Below are 26361 nucleotides of genomic sequence, written 5' to 3'. Positions count from 1 at the left end.
AATATCGCACGTGCGAGTTGACGACATCTTTTGTATCAGAAATAATGTCAATCTACATGTTCTCTTAAAAAGTTACTGAAAAGATACAGCAATGCTTCAATAAACAGGCCCTCGAGTTCTTTTTCTTTAAAATTCTGCAACGTGCTCCCGAAGTCTTCCGTGTAACTGTTTATTTTAGCTGTTTTGTACACATCCTTTCAGCTGTACATGTCAAGCCACTTGAAACGCAGGCACATATAAGTTACTTAAGGGGTTTTGCAGGCTCTTTTCTTAGTTGCTACTTCAATAAACTAGTTCTCAAGATGAAGAATCCCATGAGTGAACTTTGCGTACGGTCTTTGTTTAGTCTTCATTTTGACAATATTTAGGTAGACGGTGTTATTGTTTTCCAGCAAGAGGTTAATAATTACAAAACAAATATAAAAGGTGGTAGTCTTTGATGCAAGTAGGCACTTGAATTGTTTTGAAACTTTTCCACCTGTTTAGATTTTTGAAAGGATGTTTGAGAAGTTGCACACATAATTTGATTTTCTTTTAAACTATGAGTGTTAGCAAATTTTACAGTTACAGTAGGAGTTTAGGGTTTTTCAATTGTGTGGATATATAACCAAGAAAATTAAATAGACAGAAGTGTCATGCATATGATATGCCAGCATTGATTTGTAAAGCATATCATAATATCAGAGTGCTATTGGTTTAAAGTGAAAGAGAAAAAAAAAACCTTTATTTTGGCATTTCTTTCTAGAGCATGAGCTTAAACATAGCAGTGATAAATGATGATATGCATTGTCTAACACTTGCTTTTATATAAATAGCTCCAGAAGATTGCTTAAATGATAATCGAAAATATGAAATAGGGTGGCCTTCATATCACAAGGCCAAGGGTCTACAAATGGAAAAACTGAAATAATGAAATATTTCCAAGGCAACAGACTGTCAACAAGAACAGTAATGCATGGGCATATCATAGAGCTACCAGAGAGGATATTAGATCTTATAGCTCTAGAGCCAGGAGTTATAATGACCTTTATTAAATAGAGCCCTCCCACATTACAACAATCTTTCCTATTTCTGATTTATGGATTAGCAGTCATACTACTCTTCATAATTTGAAACATCTCCCACCATATTTGATTTGCTGCATTTTTCTCCACTGGAATCATACATTATTTAGAGCTTACATGAGAGTATTGATCAACAAAAGTTATATTACATATTTTCAGTAACTAATGGGATTCCGAATAACAAGGTTTTGTCTGCAGCTCTGTTTCTGCATTCTTTACAGCACAACTGTGTTTTTTTTTTTTTTCTTACAAGTTATATCTAGTTAGCTTGTTTTATACCATTATAGGGATACTGTATTGTAATCCTATATTATTAATACATTTTAAATAATTAGAGAGTTACAATAACAGATTAATCCAGCACCCAGAACTGTAGGTATTTTATAGAGAACATCAGGATATATTGTCAACATCCGTCTCCTTTTATTAATGTCTCACTGGAGTTTCAGACTCTAACATATTGGCAGTTTCAAATCACGTTTGTTTGAAACTTGGCACACAAGTTGCCAGCCCAGATGGGAATTTTACTGCGAGAGTGATGTAAAACAGTTGTTGAAAAATTGACGTTTGAGGCATTAGGTTCATCAGCATTCTTACTAAAAAATACAAATAGTTTAAATAAATATTTTTTTTTTCATAAAACTATCTTTATAATGATACCTTCTTTACTGGAAAATGTATTCTAAGATAAGAATTTCAAATAGCTGATACTGAACATGAAAATTAACTCTTATCATTTCATAAAAATTTTGGGATTGATTCTGCTCCTAGTGAGGTCAGTAAGATGAAGCCCTTTCACAAAAGTGGCAGAATTTTAATTTAGCATCATTTTTGTTGTTGTTGTTGTTAAGTTTAATGTTATGAGACATTTCCTGAAATCTCATCTCATGTGAGTGAACCTTACGTTCAGTCAGTCTATTGGATTCATTTTGTATTATTGTCAGTGGAAACTCTTGCAGGTGTAAAAGCACCTCATGTGAGATGAGATTTCAGCATTAGTCACGTTATTTTAAAATGAATTAAGCGAACTTGTTCTGTGGGGTGTCAGCCTGGAAATTTGTTTTTATATTTTAATGTCAAGGTACATAGCCATAACTTTTCATTTCCCCCCCAATCATTTGTTTTGTTTTGTTTGTTTGTTTATGCTTAATGTTTGCCTTTTTGTTTTCGTTTTTGAAAGAGGCTGCCAAAGATTTATGGCCATAAGAGGAAATGTTTTGAAATTTTATTTCATAATAATTGCATCTTTTTCAATTTCTTTCTGTGTAATATTTACAAGCCTACTGCATGTAATTTTTAATATACAAAGTCCCATTAGTGCGAATGAGGTGTGTGACTTTTTGTTTAATAGGACTTTGCATAGCAAGGATAATTTGTAATAACATTGCATTTTGCTGCATAAGAAGATGTACTATAGTAAGAATAAAATGGTTGCTGCCGTGTCTTATATGACTAGAGCATTGTTTTGTGACTAGCTCGAGCAGTAGTTTTGCAATACACAAAGTCGTAGTCAATGAATAGGAGTGTTGTGCCATTGATTTGAACAGGATTCTGAGTAGTAAAAATATTCATTAATTTTGTATTCTATAGTAGACTATTACACAGGACAAAGAAGGTACGGTAAGGGTGGGATAGTATTTGTGTCTGTAACTTGGCAGAACTGGACCCTGTTTTGGGAAAATATTGAGTTCAAGTTGTACCTTAATCTTTAAAAAGTCCCAAATGAAATTATCCATATAATTAAAGTATACTCCAGGGAATCACAAGTAAGGATAAAAGTATTTTTACTATATAATTCAATAGATACGAATTTATTCTCAGTGAGACGACAATGACAAGCTTTAGCATACTTTAGTGGGAGGAGGATTGGACTTAGCATCTGTGTATTATTATAAAACATGAAAGTCCTGAGATTCTCAAGTAAAGATGGAACAGTCCTCAAGGAGATTCTGATCTCAGTCTGCTGCAGCCCGATACTGAGAGTTATGTATCTTGCGTGCAGGCAAGAGTCAGTCACATTATAGAACGAGTGATATGTAAGCAAGAATTTGAAATGGATTACCAAAAGTGGAGTTTTGAAGATTTGTTGCAGGTGATTTTCCCAACAGTTTGTGTGTTTTGTGTTTTGGACTTTCACTCTTAGGCCATTTCTTGCCATTTGTCTGTTCCGGGGAACTTCTCACCGATGTCATTACAACAGCTGAAGAAGAATTTAGTGTTAATGCTAAGTATTTCTGTAGCTATGTTGTTTTTGCTGTTGTTTTTGTTGATTATTATTTTTTTAAATATAGCTTAGTGTGCTTAGAAAAGGCTGTCAACATTATTATACATGTTTTACTGATGAGATAGTTACAAAACATTTTTGAAAACTAGCAGAAGTGGCAGAAGATGTCAATGTTAGTACTAGGAATAAAATTCCAGCCCCCATTTTGACTGCGTATTCAAAGATTACACTGCCTTCGTTAGAGGAATTTACATTTCTTTTACAGGCAAAACCTCCACTGAAATAAAGTGCTTTCAGAGAATGGCTTGATTGCAACTTAAAATTAGCTGTTAGCTTGATATATAATAGAAGTTCAACACTTACGTTAAATAATTTAAGTGGAAAAGTGCTGTACCATTACCTGCAGGCATCTTAGGTTTACATATGTATATAGTGAACTTACGGGATGTGGTCTGAATAATATGTATGTATGTAATCTACAATTATGTCCCTGGAGCTTGGATTTTCTGAAGAGTCTATTGGATTTAGGCATCTAACACATACTGCATTTCAGTGAAATATGGGCACCTAAATCCTATAAGCCCCCTTTTAAATACTTGCCTGGGAATTTTGTCTCTAAAAGGCATTTAGAACAAGCTTCATTACACAATACATTGTTTTAAACTGAATTTTATTGAGTAATGAATAGTCTTTGAACAGTCAGTTTGGATTAAATCCTAAAGGGTATAGTTTTGCTTGAATTTAGGCACAGACCTGATACATTTCTATTTTGTCTGGGGGAGGGGGGCATCATCTGTTTTTCTTTTGCTGATGTTTCATGTCTGAAAGTCATGTGCATATTCACATTTATGGTTGGTTTACTCACAGCCTAGGCTTATACGATTTAGGTGGCTCAGAATTGTCCTTCCAAGGCTGTAATTCACTTAGCTAAAGTGTGACATACCAAATTTGAGAAGAATGCTTGTTAGAAAGCTGTCTTTTCCCAGGGATGATGGGAGGCAGAATATGTTACTTTGTGGGAAAAAAATGTAAGTGGGCAGTCTTCACAGGTCAAGGTTGAGGTCAACAGAAAGAACTGAGTGACTGAATCTGTACAGTGCTGGCAGCAGGATTAAAAAGGGGGAAAAAGTCTTTTAAAAAGAGAATAGCTGCCAGGGGTACTTATCCTTCAACCTTCACAGCTGCAAAAAATGTAGTTGATTTTATTTGTCTGAGTATAGTCAGCTGTAGGATTGGCATGTTTGGTTTCCCTTTGCATAAATTACTAATAGTATGGACAGGAGGTTCTCAAAAAAATTTACATTGTAAAAAAAACACCCAAACAACAACAACAAAAAACAACCATTTTCTCTTGATCGGTAACAAATAGAAGATGAACATAAAAAGAGAAACAAATGCATTGGGCTGCTTTATTTATTCATTCTTTCTGAGCTGCTACTCAGATGTACAACAAAACTTGTATTTCTTGGGGAAAATCAAAACTACAGTAATTTTTTTTAATGGCTGAATGAGCTAGATAAATGGTACTCAAGTAGCAGTGTTTGAAGGATCCAAGTAGTTTACTAAAGTATCTTAATTAATTGGATGTTCTCCTTAATAGTGAGGTTTCCTGTTTGTAGGGAGTGCTGTGTAACAAGAACATACATTTGATACGTAAATGATATATAAGATTTGAGAAGGCCCATTTTTATTCAAGATCTATTTTTACTAAACAACTGCTTTAGGTTAACAAACAACAAGAAATAAATGGAGGTGACAGAAAATACAGACTTCACAGGAGAGGAGGGATAGAGAAGATACAGCAGATTCCAGATCTTTCAGACATATATATGCTACTCCTTTTATTAGTCACTCTACTTACACTCAGATTTTGAATCTAAGAGGTGCCGTCTTTCCTTTTATAACTTTGTTAACAGAAAGAAAAATGCCTTTATATGGATTTGTGATTTGGAAACTGTTATTCCGTGCTTTCTGAGAGCTGGTTTTTTTTTTTTTTTTTTTGTATCACTTATCAAGATTGGAGTAGCAGTCTGTAGGATGTAGCAAACACTGCAGATTCCCTCTTTTTCTCCCCTGAATGATTTGACATACTGAATGGGCATCTTTAGGAACATTCATTATTTAGATTCTTTCATCATGTAGGAAACATTTTGGAGTGATGACCTTTTTTTTTTTTAAAAATTTTGCTTAATGGTTTTGCAATACTATTGCAAAGAAGTATTTAAATCCTGTTCATTACTTATTTTTTATTGTAGTATTTACCATGTATTACAATATTTGTTTGGTTCAAATAGGAAAAAAGAACAAATTGGCTAGGGAAAAGTGTCTTCTGTCTGATAGAGAATATTAGAATATTCACCTGAAAAGCAAAATTAGAATTACTGTATATTTGTTCTGCTTGTTACTACTTGTGAGGAAAACTTTAAAAATATTCCACTGACTTGTATACACATATACTGTAAAGTGTAGGCATATGTTATATGTTAGATAGACACAGTATGTGTATTTGCTTGAAAGGAAATAATGCTAGTTGATTGTCTTCAGCATGCTATAAATGTCTTACTTTAGATAAAGTTAAATGTAAATACATGCATTGGAATGGCGATTTTTTTTCTTCTAATGCTGTGAGGGAAAAGTAGGCTCATCATTTTTTTTGCACATTTTTATTGTTCTGTGTAAATGTAATTTGTTAATCCTGTGAAATTTGTCATAGATAAATTTGCTTGGATTATCTTGTCACCACCGTATCTGCATTCTTTTGTTCATTGCTTATTCATAATTTAACAGTCTGGCAGTGAGCCTTTTTGGGATGCTCACAAAAGATATATGACCTCTACCAGCTGCTACTATAACCTGCAGAATGCACAGCAAGACATTAGAAACGTGAGGATTCCTCTACTGATTAAAGTGCTCTTCATTTAAACAGTCTGTTCATAAGAATCTCAGGAATCTTTGTGGATAGCAGTTTTGATTTTTCTTTTCTCACAAAATTAGTTCTAACATTTTTTATTTTTTTCCCCAAGTGGGAAAACTAACGTTGAATCTTAAGATGGTGGTGCTTTGCTTTCAAATGGACTAATGGAAATTAAATCCCTCATTATATATGCATATGTATACATAAGTGTGCATGTGCATATACACATTTGCATATATCTTTACCTATCTCTCTGTATGAACATATATATGTATTTCCTGCAGTTTTACGGTGGGAGAAATTAGTACCAATGTGTGTTATTTTAAAACTAGCTCTTCTATTAGGATGTTTTTCAACGCATATTATCCAGTGCTAATTTACAGAAGAGTTGTCTGATTTAACCCCGCTTTAGCCCCAGCATCTTACAGATTGTATTGTGTAAATACTCAATATTATACAGTACACAAAAGACATTAAATAGAATGTTACTTGAAGTGTAACAACATTTTAGATTTTCATTATTCTCCTGACTCGGTTTAGCATATAAATTTTTTCCTCTTTTTACCTTTTTTTTTTTCTTCTTATCTGCAGATCAGCTTGTGAGTAATGGCTAGTTTTTACCTCCCCTTTGTGCTGGCACATGATTATAGTTCAAAATAATTCATTGCTAATCCATGCAGTATTGGTTCATCTCCATCACTCTGTTTTGTGATTAGAGCCTCGGGCCTGTAAGAACATCCTTCTGCACAGTTTTCTGCCCTGATTTTCTTTGACTGCAACCCATATTTTAAACAGTTCTGTCATTACCATTCACCCACCAACCCTTCTACATTTTTCAAAACTGTATCAATTACAAGAAATTAATATTTTGGTGGGGTTATTTTTCAGGAGTTTATGAAAAACACTTGTTTTCCACTGCAGTAAGTCTCCAGCAGTGGCGTATAGGGTTTGGTTCATCTCAGTCGATGATGGAAATCTGACTTGAGTTTTTCATTTTTCCTTAGCAGTCTGAATTTCCTGTGTACTTATTTACATTAGGTGCCTCAAGAAGTCCAGGTTCTTAAAAAGAAACTGTGCCTTTTTGAAACAGACTATCGTAGAAGAGTAATTACAACCTTGTCATTTTTAACACTGTATTTCAAACAGTGCTGTTGTAAAATAAAGCTGATGGAAGAACTTTTAAAATATATAGGGCCTGATCCTACCATGATCACTCCTGTTGAAGTCAGTGTTTATCACGTCAGATATGAACTGATACGACATTAGAGCTGAGCTTACATGATATAATGATATCGTACCTTGATGAGATTTAAATTTAATATTTCCAGATTATGAAGCAAATCCATCATTTTATTTCACATCAAATAATGCCAGTTTTATGAGAAGGTCATCCAAAAGATTTTTCAAGACTTTGTTTCAGCATTGAGTAGTCCTGTGTTCCTTTTAATAATTACTTTCATCTCATTGTAGCCGTGTGTTTGAAAGTGTAGGTCAATAAGGATGATCGCATTCAGAATTTCATGATCTGTGTAGTGGAACAAATTGAAAGCAAAGCCTGTATCAATCACTGTGAAGGGAGGGTTAATTGTTACTGCTTCTCAAGCCTCTGGACAGATAAACCAGTAATGAAATACTTATTGCTCTGATATGTGAATGGTTAAGGATGAAACAATGGAAACAGAAGCAGTCTTCAAAGATAACAAAAAAAAGCAGAGAAAAAAGAATAATCTGGACTTAAGTAAGATACTGTATATGCTGCGTATTAACATTTTTGAAGTAATTTTTTTTTTCATGTAATACAGCCTTCTGGTAATGATGTAAGACAGCAGAACATATTAGGTTTCTAAAGTGAATACAAACTATGAATTTAAAAGCTTTTATTATGCAAACAATTTAAAATGGTTTACATGATATCTGGACCTTAGGTAAAAGTAACATTTCTAGCATTAAGTGTTTTCTTTTCATTTCTTTGTTTTTCATTTGTGGTACTGTTAAGTGTTTTTTTTTTTTTTTTCTCTTTAAAAGCACAGCTGTATTTACTAAATCGAGTATGTTTTATTTCCTTGTGAAGTCATTTTAAAGCATTTTGTCTACAGCCAACCAGGACAGTAAAGGAGTGTTTAAAGATAGAAGCAGCAAAATAAAAATGAGTGCAAAACCAAATTATGATATTACAGTAAACATTTAACTATTTCTAGAATGTGAACTTAACATTTTAAACATCTGTTAGTTACTTATATGTTGAAATATATGCAAAAATATTTAGCCAAATTGAAGTCTTAGGCCCATGACAATCATCTCAACACAGTGGGTAGTTCTGAAAATTAATGAGAATGATAATACTGTAAAGACTGTTCCAGAGTTTGCCCAAATTCATTATCTGAGACTCTTGTTAAGAACATCTCAAAGAATTTTAACCAGGAAAATATATTAATGGTTCAAAAGCATTTTTCAAAACGGTGATTTATAAAAGTATAATGGAATTATATATGCAAGAGCTATAGTTAGAAACACAAATAACACAGGAGCAGCACATTATGAAGGAATATTTTCCAATAGCTGAGGTACTTGGCTTTGATTTTGTCCATAGGTGTCAACCTCTCCATATTGATTTATATTTTGGGATGGAGGAAATGAAAAAGTGAAGGCAACTTACAAAAATATATGTTTGTGACTCCTTGTTAGCTACTTAATGAGGCCCGTAGCTGCTAAAAAGCTCAGTAAAGTAATTAATTTTAGAACTGGTGTAAATGTCTTTTAGACAATTGAAAAGCACTTTTAGGAGGACGGGTGATGAGACACATCTTTAGATTTCTCTTCAGAATGTTAAGAATTTCCTGTTGCCTGTTTCCTGATGGGATTGACGCAGCTGTGTATCATATGGAATGAAAGAGGAACTGAGTGCCTGACTTTGTTTTATGCAAGTTCTTTATTTAAGAAAATGTATGTGTTGATTTTGCCTTTTTTTTTTTTACCAGTTCCCTCATATAAATGCTATATGCAAAATTATCCAAGTGGGAGCTAATTATAATTAATTTATCTATTTTCTAAGGGATTGTTAATAACTGAAGTTATTATATTAGTTAAGAATGCTTTTCTTTTCTTTTCTTTTCTTTTCTTTTCTTTTCTTTTCTTTTCTTTTCTTTTCTTTTCTTTTCTTTTCTTTTCTTTTCTTTTCTTTTCTTTTCTTTTCTTTTCTTTTCTTTTCTTTTCTTTTCTTTTCTTTTCTTTTCTTTTCTTTTCTTTTCTTTTCTTTTCTTTTCTTTTCTTTTCTTTTCTTCCTTTCATGTGCAACGAGAAAGTGGAATGCTTGGAAGATTAATATTTCATTTACATTTGTGTTTTCAGAAGTTATTGATATATAGGAGTGTGTGCAAGTATGTGTGTATGCATGTGTAATCATTGGAAAAGAGATCAGTTTATAGAGTTTCTTACTCATTTTGTCTGTTTTGCGATCTGTAGCACATTTATACAACAATTTTCATGGAAGATGAGAATGCAAAATAGAGAAAAATGTGAGGATCCAAAATTTTTTTAAAGACTAATTTTTGCCTAGGCTGTCCTACTTCATGGACAGATTCTTTGGAGAGAACTCATGGTGATAAACTGCAATAATTACATTTTCCGGTAATTACCATCCATGGTGAGATGAAGCTTAACAGAAGGTGGCTAACCTGGTTAACTGATCTGGGGATGGGTGAGGAAAAAGAGCTGCAGATCCATAGCAGTGGGGCCATCCTTCTACTTGCAGCACAGTTCCTGCTACAGGCAGGAGCTGTTTTGTAATGTTGTGTGGTACTCAGTTCCAGTTAGGATTCATACTACCTCAGTCTGTTTAGCTTCTGCTCAGAAGGCTGTATAAGGCAAATTTAGTTGCTATACAAAAAATCCCGATAAATGCAGTGATAAGAGTAAGGCTGCTTAGTAATGTACAGTGGTCCTATGCTGCTGAAGCAGAACCAAACAAAAATGTCAAGTACATAGAGTGAGCAGAGGTGTATGCAACTAAGAGGAGTGATTGCAGTATTGCTTCTGAGAATGTCTCCCATACAAGATATTGACTTCCAAATCACTGAGTGAATTCCACTTTCAATATTAAGCTTTGATCCTCTCAACCTGTCAACCAGATTTGAAAAAGTTGACCACGTTCCTGTTCTTTTTGCCCTGTGACTTCTCGACTAATGTCATCTTTCTGCTGCCTTTCAATGTTTTAATCACTTCAGTGCATCCTTTGGAGAATCTTTCTCATTCTCCACCCAGCTTCAAGTGGGAGTTCTGTAACGTGTTGTCTCTCAGCCGCCCCCATTCTTTTCCCTCATTCTGCTCTTCATCTTTGCATAATCTTATGTGGAAGCACAATTAAAGTATCATCTCTTTGCAGATGATTCACAGGCCTAAGGCATTTCTATCTCAGTGAAAGCATAGCCTCACTTCTCTGTCATCTCCTCCTTTATTTCCTAGCTTAGATTTTCATAGTCAAAACAGATCTCCTGAAGTTCTTTTTCGAAGCCCTCCATCTACTTTTTGAGATAACACGGCCATATTGTCTCATAGGACAAGCACATGATTTGGCAGTCTCACTGATGCACACCTCTCCCTCATAGCTTAGCAACAATTGAATAGGTAAATAGAATATTTATTTCAAATTGGTGGGGAAGAAATAGAAAAAGAAACAGAAATCATAAACACTGGTATAATTATGCCAATCTATAAATCCACAGGGTGTGCAGTCAATGTATTGTGTGTACTTTTGTTCAATTCAGAATTATTTCAAAAAAATACTGTAGTTCAAGGTAAGGCCATTAAGACTGATAAGATATGTGGAAGGAGTTTTGTCAGAAGAGAAGTCAAATAAACTAGGATACACCATCTTGGAAAAAAGATAAATGAGGTAAGTGGTCTATAATATCATGCAAGGCCTGAAGAAGGCAATCAGGGAACAATCATTAATTAACTCTAATATAATAAGAACAAGGAAACATCCTGTAAAGTTCTCAGGAAACACTTAAAACATATAAGAGAAGTTGCTCCCTCTCTCTCTTCTTTTTTTTCCGTTTTCTCCCATAATGTACATTAAATGGCAGAATTCCTTGCCTAAGGATGCTTTAGAGATCAAAATGTAAACAGGTTTAAAAATGGATTGGGCGTTACTCTGTTATTTCTTTGAGTGGCTATTAACATGACGGTGTTGAGGCAACTCTACTTCAGGAAGTTCTTCCACAGCTGATGGCTGGATGCCGATGTGGGATATCAGGGAAAGGAACACTCTGTCGGTGCTGTATATTTTTACTGGCCTGGTATAACTGTTCTGGTTTGTTCTTAAGGTTCCTTGCATTCAGACAACATCCGTGCCTGGCAGGGTTTTTCTGCCTGACATCCCTGCTGTATGTGTTTTCTTGCCTACTCTTCAGTTAAATGCTCATCCTTACTACCAATGAGGATTATTCTTTTTACAGCCCTATCTGTCTGGAGTCCTTTTACAGAGTTCACTTTCAGAGTGACAGACTGTCACTCTAACCATGTCTTTGTATATCTCCACTGGCTCTGGTGGCTGCATCAAATATTAGCAACTTGCCATAAATATCAAGACCTTCCTTCTTCACCCAGCTCTATCTTAGTTACTATTTCTATTTGTTGACCTTATCCTTCAAGTTACAAGACCAGCCCTGCTTACTACATTTGCAAATACATGTTTTCGTGCCACCCCTTATGCTTGGTCCAGGACTCCTTTATAACTAAACTTTTTTATTTAGTTCATTAGTTCATCTCTCCTCCCAAGATGTTCTTTACCTGAGATGCCTACAAAAGTATGGGAGCATCAAGCTATTTGTAACAAGATATCATTGCTTGTGCTGCTAGCTGTCCTTGCCTTATTGGTTCTAAATAGTTTCCTGTCCCTTATCTTATCTGATACTTGCACTGTAAGATATCTAGTGCTAGGGACAGGGTTTTGTTCTTTGTCACTTGGTTACCTATTGGTTACCTTGGTTATCTGTGTTAATACTACAGTTACTGCTGTTAATCTGAATATTTTTGTTAATGATAATAAAAAAAATCATATATTACAAATCTTTACTTTTCTGTGTGCTTGGTTGACCTGGGATTCTGAGCGCCTGTAAGCAAAAATGATGTCTTAAGTGTGTTGAAATGTGAAAAGCTTTTCTGAATTTCAGAGGAGACAGGACAAATTAATACCTAGAAATCTACTAAATGTTACTGAACACAGAAATTCATCTATTTGAGGAAATGCCTGCACTGAAAATGATTGGAGAATGGGAGAATGTGGGTTCTTGGACAGAATATCACTTTTTTTTTTTTTTTTTTTTAAATATTGTTCGTTGCAGCTGGGATATGGGAAATATGATTCTGACACAGTAAACTTGTTCTTATGTTGTTGTGTAGGATGTTTCTGGAAGCTCTGGTGAGTCTTTTTGGTGTTCCTCTTACTTAGGAAATCATTGAAGAAAAAGGCATCAGCTAAGTAGTTTTGGCTAGTATTATTTGTGGCATATTTCATAAATGGATATGAGATGTGTCAGAACGTAATGACAGTGCTCCTTCGTGTATTTTTCTCTCATGTTGATATGACTAAGCAAATTTTGTCAAAGGTCTATAATATCAGTTCTCATAGAATTACTTTATTTATGCCGGTTTTAGAAATAGAACTGATCAATTATTTTCCTAAACATGTTTGCATACTAGCAGAACATGACTGACTAAACCCGTAGTGGTGGGATGTGGCTCACTGAATTAGCCCTTACAAGTGAAAGAAGGCTGAGTGGAGCTGGGCAAGGGCAATGTGCCTGTAAAGCTGACGGAATAATGCAGTATCAGTTTAATAAAATGAAATCCCTTGTAACTTTTTCCAAACAGTAATTTTGATTTTAAAAATTACTGCCTCCATGCATAGAATATCTAAAAGAGCCTCGTCAGAGAGTGTTGGTCTGGAGAACTTGCTCAGGCAGGGTCAGGTAGAGCAGGTTGTCCAGGACTGTGTCTGGCCAGGTTTTGAATATCTCCAAGGAAAGGGATTCAACAGTGTCCCTGACCAACTTGTAGTGTCTGACCATCTCATGGCAAAAAAGATTTTCTTAATATTTAAAAGTATCTTCCTGTCTTTGCCTTATCTCTCTACACCTTTGGCTCCATTTTCTTTGTGATGTCACATTAGATAGCTGTGGACAGAAATGAGATCTCTTCTTCACCCACTGTTGTTAAGGCTGAATAAGCCCACTTCTCTCAGCCTCTCCTGGTGCATTATGTACTGCAGTCCTCTTAAGTATCTTGGTGGTTTTCTGCAGTAGCTCACTCCAGTATGCCCCTGTATTTCTTGTAGTAGAGAGCCCCAAACTGGACACAGTACTCCCAATGCAGTCTCACAAGTGCTGGAAAGAGAGGAAAAAATATAATTCCACCTGCTGTGTACAGTCTAGTTAACATAGATCCGTAGCCAGTTGGCCTTTTGTGCCGCGAGGGTACTACCCACTGATGAGGTCCACTACAGACTGGAGATCTGTTGTTTCTTATGGAGTAGACTACCTCTAAAACTGTTTCCTATTGGTCACTCAGTAGGAAACACCAATTTTATGGATTTTAGTAGAATATACTCAATTTGAATGTGAGATTTGTGACAAAAATGTTAAGGGTGGGCCAGTAGCAGCAGTGATTTTTGATGGCAGAATTAACCTTGATTAAAAGATATAGTACAGCAGATGCTCAATCTTCAGCTGTGATCAGGTTTGTTATTTTTGATACTGAATATCATGATTCAGGGATTGTATGTTGAGTACAAGTGATAGAAATTCACCTGCAATGAAACAGTGGAAGTGAACATCTACGGCAGAAAGATTGAATCTGAATCTTTTAAAATGCTGGGAAACATCATATGTATGAAGATTATGGCTGTGGCACAGTCCACATTATAATGAGCCTATTCTGGAAGGGAGAAATCCATGGAAGTTACTAATCAGGATCCTTGTTTTATGCCCAACATTAAACAAAGCTGTTTTGGGAACTGCAGAATTCTGTTTATTCCTCTTATACTTTACATTGTGGACAGGTAATGGTAGCATGCTACAGACATTCAGTAGCATTGCAGGTTCAGACTGAAATAAGTTTCTGCATTTTTAAAAACTGTTCATAAACCATGCCTTGAGCATCAACAGGTCTCCTGCCATTTCAGATTTTTTTTTATAGTTAGTACATGTATATCCATAGGCATTCTGTAAAACAAACAAACAAAACAAAACAAAACAAACAAACAAAAAACCCAAGAAAGTCAGTTCTATATTGTAGGTGATAGGTCATTTGACATCAGTTAGATTTTTTCAGAGGCCCACTAGGTATTCATAAAGGAGAAGCTGAAAATGGACAATTAATAACAGGAAGAAATGTTTTACTTCCATTAGAAATGTACGTAAGCGAAAACTGCAAATAACTTCAAAAAATTCATGAAAGTTGCAGCTTGTGGCATTTGGGTTAGCTATGTCTGATGCGTCTCCAAGAGATATGGGATGCTTCAAGAATGGAAAAAATAGGATTAAATGTTAAAATTTCCCTTCATGGTGAAGGAATGTTTTACATAACATTGGCAGTGTAGAAATGCACAAAATAAAGTGGAGTGGATGAATAATTTTTAACAACTGCTTCCGGACATTTAAAAAGAGATCCTGCACTTCAAAGCCTGATTTTTCAACCAGTGTTGAAGCTCATGTTGATGCCTGTTATTGACCTGGAAACAGTATTATGACAAGAAAAGAAATCCGTGTTCTGTGGGAGCAGCAAGCTGCTGAAGAAATGCTTGCTGCTCAAATGGGCATCAGAGTCTCAAACATTTTATAAGGTTGGCATTTTGTTCTTCAAATGGATCATAAAGGATTACACTGGCTGCAGAACATGAAAGACCACTACGCATATAATAAGGTGGTGATCTGCATTCATGATTTTAGTGTTTGGAATAAAACATGTCATAACACAAGCTTGCATGCTTGCGCTTGTTTCTGTCCTTACAGTTGAAGCACTGTGCTTGTGTGTGGGAGGTCTGAAAAGAAAGAAAGAAAAGTTCTCAGGTCAAGCTGACCTTTGTGAATAAGGAAATGTCTTCATGAAGAAGAGGTAAAGTTTACTAAGGGATTGGGCTTCATTTGTGGAGAAGAGGATCCCAAAGGGAATCTTTGAGGGGAAGAGTTACCTTCTAAGTGGAAGAATTATGGAGTTTTACACAGTTTTGTAGAGCTTTCCAACATTTTCTAGAAGGACCAGATCACAGGTACTGAAAATTTATTCCTCTAACCTGATGACTGGGTTGAGTAGAAGAAAAGGAAGGTCTTTCAATTTGCAGAAGAGAAGAAAGGTAGGTTAGTCAGTGGGGCAGTTTTTTGTCTGGAAACCTTTTTAGCCTCCAGCTGGAATTATTCAGGACTGTGTATGGTGTGGACAATTCTCACTTCTCCTCCTGATCCCATAAGCAAAATACATCCATTGTGTCATGACAGAGTCATATATGGCTGAAACATTGTGTGCATATTTCTTCATGTGACAAGACTGGACACGTTAAGTGACTAGTGTGGGGATCTACTTAGTGTCGTCCCTGTTCTTACGGAATCCTAGACATGGACAAAGACAAGGCTGTATGCCTGTTGAATTATTTGATGAACTTGATTGCTGTCCAGATATTGTCTACTCTAAGCTCTCTCGTTAATGAAGGTGAAGACAGGAGGCAAGACAGGATTTTCCATATTTTATCACAAAAGTATTCATTTGTAAAGAAATGGAAACCTGTATTCGTAAAGTACTGCCAGTTTATCCATCAAGACAGTTGGACAGAAGAAAGTGTAAGTGGCTGACTAGAGGTTACACTAGGAAGCAGTGGCAGAACAGAGTGTAAATGGGAGACCAAGCCTTGAATGTTCAATGGTGTCCAGCATTTGGTGGTTTATAGATGATACTTTTCATTTTGGAAAGTAAAATGTACTCTAATCAAAAGCTGTAATAAACACCTGTAAAAAGAAAAGAAAATTGGTATGATTTCATGCTTTGTATGAGTTCATACTTTTCATGACTTTTAAATTGGCAGGAGAATCCTGAACTCTCTTACAGGTTTCCGTTGTAGACCCAACTCCCTGTTTGCAAGTAGAAGTATATTGTGCAGTGCAACATGCAATATAATACTATTTTGAATTCATTTGCAAAAATTTTGAAATTATTTCACAATAGAGTGAACTAAAATGAAATGTAGTTTCACCTGTTTAGACACCTGGTGTGAACAGATTCTCTTTTCCTCCCTCCCTCCTTCCCTCCTTCCTTCCTTCCTTCCTTCCTTCCTTCCTATTGATTACCTTAGTCACATATTAGTGATGGTGAAGATTTATTCTTTGTTCTTGTTCAACTTGGAAAGATTGGACAGAGGAGGTACGCTTAATTTAATAATAATAATAAGTAATAATAATAAAATCTTTGCATATACTGTGAGTTGTTGATCTTTGCACTTCCTATTGGAAACTATGAGATGGTAGCTGCATACAATGGCACAGGGCTTGTTAAACTGAAGCCTTTAATAATAGAATAAGTGTTTTTTAACTCTTGGTCTATATTTAGAGAATACTGAAACTTCTTTATAGTATTTAAAATACATGGAAGCTATCAAATTGCAGGAAACTTTTTCTGTGGAAACAATAGATTCATCATTACAATGGAACTGCAGTAACCACTTCATAAAGCACTAAACAGATATTTAAAAAGTGCCTTGTAATAATACCAGAGATATACCTCTCTTAATGAGATTGTTTTAAGATCAAATATTGACAGATACATTTTAACAGTGTTTCAAATTATGTCAAACTTGAAATTTATTGCCCCTGGAGAGCTCTTAAAAAAATTTTTTTTTTCTAACAAACTTTTTTTTTTTTTTTTTTTAGTATAAAGCACTGGATTCTGGAAGATGAGATTTGAGTATTTAATCAAGAGAAAATCTCAACTATGCATAGGGCCAGCAGCTTTAAACCCATAGAATTTTGAATGCTTAATGTTGAGTTTTTACCTTTTTGGTGTGATTTGGCAGAAAAAATGATTTTTTTTCTGTACATTTCTCAACATCATTTTTTTTCAAATAGTGTCATAATCAAATTATTTGATGATAGCTTCATGGCTTCTTTGCTGACACATGTAATGTAAGGTGTTCATTGATTTAATTTATTTGCGTTCTTGTTGAACTATAGATCATTTTTTGTCCATAGAGACAGCAAAACACTTATTAATCAGGAAAATGTAATACTGAAATAACATGTAGTTAACTTTTGGTAAACTAATATCACTTGTATAGAACTGAACTAGAAAAGTAATAATAAACCATCTGAAACAGTTCAAAAGATAAATTTATCACTCTTGATCAAAGTGAATCTATAAAAGATAGTTCACTGGCTGCCTCTTTAGAAGGTAAAGTTGATTAAATTTATGAAGCAGATTAAGTTCTACTTTTAATAAAATATGGCTATAAAATATGTAAACCAATCCTGTCAATTGTCTTCTATTTAGAGGGAAGGTTTTCATTTCTCAAAAAGCTTGCAATTCAGATACATGTTTTCATACATCCAGATTTTGTGGTTAAGACTACATAAGTTACGGTGGGTAAATAAGTATATATATTACATATACTAAAGATTCGTATATTAATAAGTGTAAGAGATCCAGCTACTAACAATGGCAAAGAGAAGTAGTATTAAGTCCATCATAAATAATTCCCTTCCCAGGAAGCACAAAGCTTCTCTTAGAAGCTGTTACTCCATGCCTGCGGAAGAGGTACATGGTGGAATGTGCAGTAATGGATCTATCAGCATTTACACTACGTTTTCTTATTAAAAGGGTGTTCATCACTGTTGTAGTGATGAATATACTACTGTTTGCTGTAAAATAATTTGCCAGATGTGTATTATATCACTAAGTTAATGTGAATCAGCCCTAAATGATTTTTTAGAGAGTTTAGCTGTGCAGCAGAAATATGCTAAAGCTTTTAAGAGCTTTAAATGGAAAATTCTAGTCTAAAGATTAAAAGAAGAAACTTCAGGTTGTCTGTTGATGGGCAGCATTTTCTCATGCAGTAATAGATTGCTGCAGTTACGTCAGTTAATTTATCTGAACTGATTAAAAGGGTGGAAATAATTAAATAGATTAAATAACAACAAAAAAAGGTTAATATTATAATGATTATCCTGGAAATTGAAATTAATTCCTGGAATATTTTCATTTCTTAGCAGTAATAGTACCTAAAAATCTAATGGAGGTTCTAATGTAAATGAGGTCAAATATTCATAGTGTCAGAGAAGGAGTTTATATATATTCACAAAAATAATTGGAGTAGCATTAGGGAAGGCCTGCTTGTCAGACATACTGAGAAATCGTACAAACCAAAGAGTTTGAGGGAAAATCTGTGTGACTCTTTAATCTTGCACATAGATCAAAATCCAAGCCTATCCAGAGTGATTTGATTTGATCCATTGATATTAAAATCTTCAAGGGAGCAGCAGTATCTAGTGTTCTTCCATTTAAAGTGGATGCAACAGTAACAACAATGTCAAAATGATTGAAATTTGCATTTTCCAGGCTTTAGTATTGCACTGGCAGTATCAGAGTGGATTAGTCACGAGCTCTCTTCTCTCTGATAGAAAGTACTCAGAAAAAAAAGGTGTAAACTGTGAGTCATTTTTAGCCATTAGTTATATCCAAACAATTCCACTGGTGCTAATGAAGTTGCAGAGCGTAATTGAAAATAGAAATCGGTCCTCTACCATTGAACCTTAATATATATTCTAAAAATGTTTTCTAGGAAAAATAAATTAGTTCTACCAATAATTTAAGAAAAGGATGGGGGTTGCTTAGCTTTAGGTTACAGTCTTGATGGGGTGAACACTTTTTGCCTCAAAGTTTGGTGATTATTTGATTAATACACTGGTGTTGATTTTCAGTTTATCAGCGAGATGCCCCCAAGAAGAAATGAAATTGAAAAAAATAGATTAATTGCTGCTTATAATTAAACACATAGAAATTAAAAAAGAATAGTATTGATATTTTATTTTATTTTAATGCTGGACTCCTGGGAGACAAGATTAATTGAAAGAAGAAAGAGAAGCAAGCCCTTAAGGCTGGATAATGTATTGCTTTCAATTTCACTTGCTAGTATAAACAAAGCAAATGCTAAAGTTGCCCAAGAAATTGAAACTTGGGCCTGTTTAAGTGAAAATCTTCAGTAAGTCCTAGTAAATGATATAAAATTACTAGGTTAAGAGAAATGCTGCTTTAAAGTAAGCCAATAAACAATGCAATTGAGCAATTTTTGCTATTGAGCAATTATTTAAAGTTGCAGGGTAATATTTTCAAAACAGCCAAAGTCATTCAGGACCTTAAGTCTCATTTTCAGATATGATTTATGTACAAAAGCTTTAATCTCATTGAAAAGCACGAGGATATGTAGGTACTTAAGGGCCTGCTTTGAAAAATGAAACTTTGGTTTCCAAATCAATACTATTTTTAATTGTTGTCCACTAGCAATAAAATGTCACTTGCTTTGTGTTTTTCTTAGAGGAAAATGATGATAACGCAGGACCTCATGCAGTTTTAATTAGAAGTCTGCTTGAGTTCTTTATGTTTGCTAGAAAGGAATACTTTTGAAAGAAGCAGGTGAATTCTTTACAGATGTGAAAACCTGATCCCATTTAAGTAAATAGCAGAGTGTGTCAAGATTTCACATGTTTACATTTAAAGCCTAATAACAGCATATGCAATATTCAGATGCTGCTGGTTGAATTTTAAAGCTAGGTTTGTATTATCAGGTGTTTTTAGGTTTAATAACAGTCAGCATGCACTGGTGCTCTGCTAAGTGTGCTGATGCTGCAAAAATAGTCGTACATATTCTGTTCCTGTTCTATAAAGTGTGGCCTAGACTTTCAAATTCTTACCTTTCTACTTCCAAGTTAATTTCTAAGTACAGGGATACTATTCAATTAAAGACTTTCAGTATCAATCATATATTTAATGAATATATGCCACTCAGTGGCACCATATGGTATGCCAGAACATGAAGCTATCCAAAGAGCAAAGCATTCATTTAATATTTATTTAAATTTTAAATAAGCAAAACTAAACAAAATATGAAATTAGTACAGTGCTCAGTGGGTTCTACATAACATAGAAAAAGAAGACCCAGGGTGTAACTGAGTTAAATGCTTTCTGTAATTTAAGGAATTCTTATACTTGTATTTATCTTGTAATGGGGATCTGTTTTATTCTCACCATCTTAGTTCAAAGGCAAGCAGGCAACGATGGCTTAATTTTAGAATATTTACGTGAACATCAAGCCTTTTCTTTCTATTAGTTTAGGAACATCGTGCAAGTTTGTTTTTGCTGCTTGCGTGGCTAGGGAAGTTATAACTGCCTCCCCAGGAAGCTGGCCATCCTCTGAGCCAATTGAGACGTTCTGTTCTGCCAGCTCCTAGGGTCAGAGAATCACTCTGCTGGCAGGAGCACCTGGCATTTGTCGTGGACATTCCCCTGTTGTGTTCAGGCCATGTTCACTCTAAATACTTCATATTAATGTGTACCAAAAATGGAGAAAGAATCCCTGACAAGCAGTGTAGTATTAAAAGACCTGTGTGAAAGCTACATGAAATATTAGTGAAGATGTCGCTTTTCTTCTGCCATGACAGAAGTACAGTAATTCCATATTTGTACATTCCAGTTGAATTTTACTTTGCAATGTACCTTTGAGCATCATTACTGACCAGTTCAGGCCAGCTTCAAAGCTCACAGAAGTGATTTTAGGTCATACTCTTAGTCTAACTTTCTTAAAAACTCTCCTTCAGAAGTAGCTTTGATGTGCTTAATAGTATTAACTAGACTTAAAGAGTAATAAAATCAATACATTTTCCTTTGATTTTTTGATCAATTAGGGTAGTCAACACAATTACTAGATAGAATCTGCAAAATGAATGATACTTCACAGAAATCAAGTGTAATTTCTGAAGTTTGGGATAGCAAGATACTTTTCACATCATACATACCAGAAAAACTGTAAAAAAAGTGGATTAACAGGTAGGCTAGCAGGTATAGTTTATAGGAATTTCCAGAAAACCACAATCCATCCAAGACTGCATGTTGTACATTTTCTTCAGGTGGCAAGTGAGCTTTGATAGATTTTGAAAAAAAAATAACTCCCATTGACTAAAGCTTTTTCATATTTTTAATGCTGTATTTTTCATGAAGAAAGATAATTAAATTATTTTAATCCTTAAGTATCCAGTTGATCACTAGTTATTTATGTTTGGCCTGTCCCATAGTACCAGCATTGATTTATGTGAATTTCTTAAAGGGTGTCCAGCATCCTTCACAGGTTTAGGTACCTCCTTCAGTGCTCTGTTGGGCTCACAGGCCTCTGTCAGTAGGTTTTTCTCTATTTCTGCACAACACAAAGGAACACATTGCCATGGGCACTATGCACACAGACAGGGAAGATTTTCATTACGAATCTCTTAACAGTGAGGTTACATGAAGCATTATTGCTCTGCTATTACCCTCTCTGTCCCTTCATAATTTCTTTTGATTTACACAAAGATACAAGAATTCCCCAAACACTGTTGTATTCATCAAGGATCACTTTTATATTTTAATCTCCTTGGTGTGAAAGCTTGTGCTTATTTTTGTATTGACTTTAGTAGATAGAGCCAGCTGATTAGTTAGTGTTAAGTACTGTTGCTCCATTGGCTCCATTGGAGTGTTGTCAGTTTACATGAGCTGAGTATGTGAAATGCAGCTAGGAAATGCAATCAAAAATCACTCCAAATTCCTTCTGCTTTTTCAATTATTTTCCCTCCATATTTAAATGTATTTTTCTGTATAAGGTTTTATGCCTTAGATGCAAAAAATTTCAGTTAATGTAGGTACAAGAACCAAAATTTTATATAATATCTTGATATTAGTCAACAAAATTAGTCTGTGCCAGTATGAAGCTCAGGTCCTCTTAGAAGATGGTCACTCATATTTAGGACATCTGATTTTTTTTATTTTTTTTTTCATCACTTGGGACTTATCACAGGTGAAGTCAGTAAGAGACTGTTGTTTGGTTTCAATGTCACACTGCCATTTCTGTAATTCCAAACTATAGGTAGATACTAGAAGGCAGTTAAATGTATGCACATAAAAGTATATGAGCCTTAGAAAACACTGGATTTCTATTGCTGACATCTGATAAACGTTTGGGACATAGGAAGATATAGAAAGAATTGTACCAATGCACAGTATGCCTTGAACTTTTACCCATTGTTATTTTATACCCATCCTTATTTTTCTTTTCTTTGTTATTTTATTGTAAACCTGTGTGGTGCTCTTTGAAAAGCCAATTTTCTACCTATATGGCTTTTGGCTAAGAGCAGAGTTTTCACAAAATTCTCCTTACATTAGGTCTGTTGGCCAAAGTAACAACTACATATCTTGAGTAGGCATATTTCATTGTTAACATGGGTTATCAAAAATGTTATGGTTTGATAATAGTGTAAAGTTTGGTAGTTCCAAAAGGCTCTGGGGTGTTGAGGTTTATTTTTGAGCAATATTGATTGCTATTTACTGAAATTGTGTTGCAGAAAATCCATTGACTCCCTTCCTTCTCTTGATATGTAGACTTTATATATATATTTGAACCATAAAGGGAATGATATTCTGATTTGATTCAAGTATTTTCATAATGTGAACTTCACTCGTATTAGCTGGAACATGTTAATCAGTATTTTTGATCTCTCTGCTTTTGAAGAGTAAGACAGTTTTGCTGAAACTTTCAGAAAGACCGTGGTCCTATCTACAGTGGTCTACAGGGGATCTTAGATATATTCTCCCTTTTTCCCGAGAAAAAATACCAGCATTTCCGGGGGGGGGGAGAGGAGTAGCAAGGGCCAGACAGAATTTCATGAGGGAGTATGCTATACTTTCAAAACCTCAGTGATGCCACCATGTGCTGCCTTTGGTGTTCCTTTCTCAGCGCACTTTTGCAATGTGGTAGCCTGTGGGTTGGCCAAGAGTAGCTATAGTTAGACAAAAAAAGTGGTAACTGAGAAACTGATTGCTTATTTTCTTTTTTTTTATGATGAAGCTGAAAAATATGAAAAATGAGTTCTACAAAAGGATCACTTAGAAAATGATAGACTGCAAGTGTTTTAATTAAAAGAGAGGCACAATCTGTCGTATAAAAATAAATGAAAATGAAGAGACATAGAGGCAAATGCTAAATTGAAAGGTATATCTGCGTAACGTATATATGAATATTTTTACAAAGTATGTTCAGCTGAGATTAAAAATGTACAAGTTAGCCAAATGTGAGAAAGCTGTGGTCAAATAGAAGTTTTGAAATGGGAAAGGCTGCAGTTATTCAAAAATAACAAAGGTTAAATTAGATGATAAGTGAAAACCCTGTTAATCATAGAATTAATAAGGTTGTCCTCATCGTAGTTAGATTTTGGGGAGGAAATGGGATATTACATTAGTTTATTTTGCTTCCTTTGTCTTCACACATTGTAAGCCTTTGACCAGGGCTGCCCAGAGGCTGTGCCCTGGGCACACCAAAGCCTAGATCTTGATTAGCCTGTGGGTAATACTGGATTATAAATGATTGCTGAAATAATAATGCAAAAGGAAAACAAGCTGATGAATGACTGGCTCTAAACTGAGGCATAATTCAGATAGAATGAGTTTTTCATTTCAGAGCTACAAGGAGTTGACTGGTTTGGCAGAAATTTTGCTAGGAAGTGGTTTTGGTTTACGGCTATGGGAGTTGCTAGGAATTGGAACTGGGCATTCCTTGAAATGCAAATTTTTGCCAGGGGTTTTTGAGCTGGGCCAGGAGGCTTAGGTACTCATTGGCATTTCCCACCCTTTTTTGTGGAACTATGTAATTAAGGGCCCATCAGTCTGGAGTGGCTGATCGGGGAAACAGAGAGCTCTTTCTTAAGTGGAAATATGCTTTCTCTGACTCAGATCTACCCTCTGGATTCTGAGTTGTCTGGAGTGTCAAGTTTAGTTAATTGTATATTCCTGGTGAGTAAGAAAACTGGAAAAACTCTTCCTTTTGGTTTGTTGTTTCGTATTTTATGAGGCTTGGATGGTTTTGTCTTGGACTCCAAGAAAACTGTTGTAAAAGCTGAATCTGTAGCTTGAAAAATGTGAGTTATTATTGACTGGCAGGATTGGGTTCAGCATAAACAATTGGTCTGAAGGGAAGATCTGACTCACAGAAATGAAATTTCCAGGTTTAAAAAAAAAAAAAAGTGTGTGGATTTGATTGAGCCTTACCTCACTTAAAAAAAAATAATGAAGAGCTGCATGTTAAATTTTCTACAATGTCATGAATTATAATACTGAATCCAGTGCCATTAAACTGTAGTGTTTTTTTTGTTTGTTTGTTTTTTGTTTCTTGTCAGCTACAACAATTTCAGCAGAGCACAATCCGTGTGAAAGTATGAATAAAATTCAGGGAGTAGCATCAAGGACTTCTGAGCTCAGGAAACTGAGTTTGGCAGTGCTAATTTGTATTAAAGTTGTTGTTGCATGACAGCAGGAAAAAGATTTAATGCTTGCCACCTGAATCAAGCCATGGAACATTGGTTTCTATAACTGCCATGAATTTGAATCAAGGCCAATATCTCTAAATTTGAAATAAACTGATACTCTGTCTTGAAAGAAGATACAGGCCACTTATGTTGCAGAAGGTATTTAGAAAATGTATTTCAATTTAATTTTTAGTAGTATATATCTTTGAAAGTTTTAGGCACTTTAGTACCAGCCTCTTTGGCCTTTTCTATATTCCAACAAATATGCAGCCTTTCAGTCATTTATTTATCAACTTCCAGTCTTGAACTAGTACTGATTTGCACAAAACCACAGATGCTGGTTTTAGTCCTACTATCACCGCACAGACATTTGCCTTAATCTGAAAGTCATCTTTCTCTTGTATATAACTGCATTAATGGGGGAAATCAGATTTCAAGCCAAGTGGTCACACTATGAAGTTTTAAAGGCGTCAGATACACAGCTTTGTACCATAAGCCTAGTGGAGCAATGTTGCCTTTACAATATCATAGTGTGTTGGTACCTTTCTTTCTAAAGGATCCCCAAATGCTTTGCAACAGACAGGCCAAGTTTAGGATTTGCCTGCTTCTCTTCAGAAAACAGGCAAGAGTTGTAAGAAATTATTTCCTGTATCCGGACTGGCTTTGAATCTCCACACATTTAAGCATTGAGATTATTTATCATTGAACAAGAATAGTTTGAATATTTACATAGTATCTGGGGATAGAACTTAAGTGAAACATAACCTTTAACTGCTAAATGTAATTTCAATTTTGAATGTCCTTCCATGGCTGAGTGAGAAGTTTCAGGACTGGAGGTGTGAGGACTGAACCCAGTGAAACTTGAACCCAGCTGCTTTTCTGTCCACACATGCCCTCTTACGAACAGTTTCTGTTTTTCACTGGGTACAGAAGGTCCAGATAAGTGATCCATTACATGGGAATAACTTAATCCACCATTGTAATTCAGCCATCTAGATTGAAATGTAGCAGATGTTTCACAATGTAGGAGCAATACACAAAAGTCGTGTGATGGAAGGGGAAAAAGATATGGTATGCATCCGAAAGTGCCTGGGAAACTTGGAGAGGTAGAAGGCAGCTATTCTGCTAAAATTATTTGATGTCTTTGTTGTCATATAACGTACTTTCTGGGGTTGTCTTTCATGTCCCTGATGGAGCCCTGAGGATATACTCCATTTCAACCCTGTTTTTAACCTCTCGCTATGCTCAAAGACACAGCCTCCTTCGTGAGGAGGATGGGATTCTCTTCAGAGCCTATCAGTGCTGCTCCCTAATCGGCTGGAGTGTTGCCTGCACGATAACAAGAGGTACTAGTCTCACCCCAGGTTGTGCCAGCTTGGGAAGCTATAGCGAGGCTGGAAATGTAACCTAGATCTGTGGCATGGTAATACAGAACATTACCTTTAGGCTAGCAGGCCTAGCTACAGTCCACAGTTGAAATTTAAAATGATTTTTAAAAATGCATTCAATTTGAAATGCCCCAAGGTTCCTATCATTTTGTGAGGCAGCATCTCTTTCAAAATATTATGAGCAACATTG

The 26361-nt window shown here is 35.1% G+C and overlaps 1 protein-coding gene across 10 annotated transcripts in view; it reads left to right on the top strand.

Moving 5' to 3' along the window:
• Positions 1-26361, top strand: part of NPAS3 (neuronal PAS domain protein 3) — a gene marked incomplete at its 5' end in the record, with an annotated part of 615861 nt that overhangs the window by 6321 nt on the left and 583179 nt on the right. For 2 of the 10 annotated variants that reach the window (XM_083840110.1, XM_083840118.1), the window contains one exon: positions 9486-26361. This exon is cut by the window's right edge and continues 6904 nt beyond it. The exons of 7 other annotated variants lie outside the window; for them this stretch is intronic. Of the gene's footprint in view, positions 1-9485 lie in introns of those variants that run through there. One more of the 10 variants, XM_083840114.1, reaches the window with a different exon arrangement.

Source organism: Anser anser, assembly GCF_964211835.1.
Source record: "Anser anser genome assembly, chromosome: 5".
Classification (NCBI taxonomy): domain Eukaryota; kingdom Metazoa; phylum Chordata; class Aves; order Anseriformes; family Anatidae; genus Anser; species Anser anser.
This window is presented reverse-complemented; position numbering and strand designations above follow the sequence as displayed.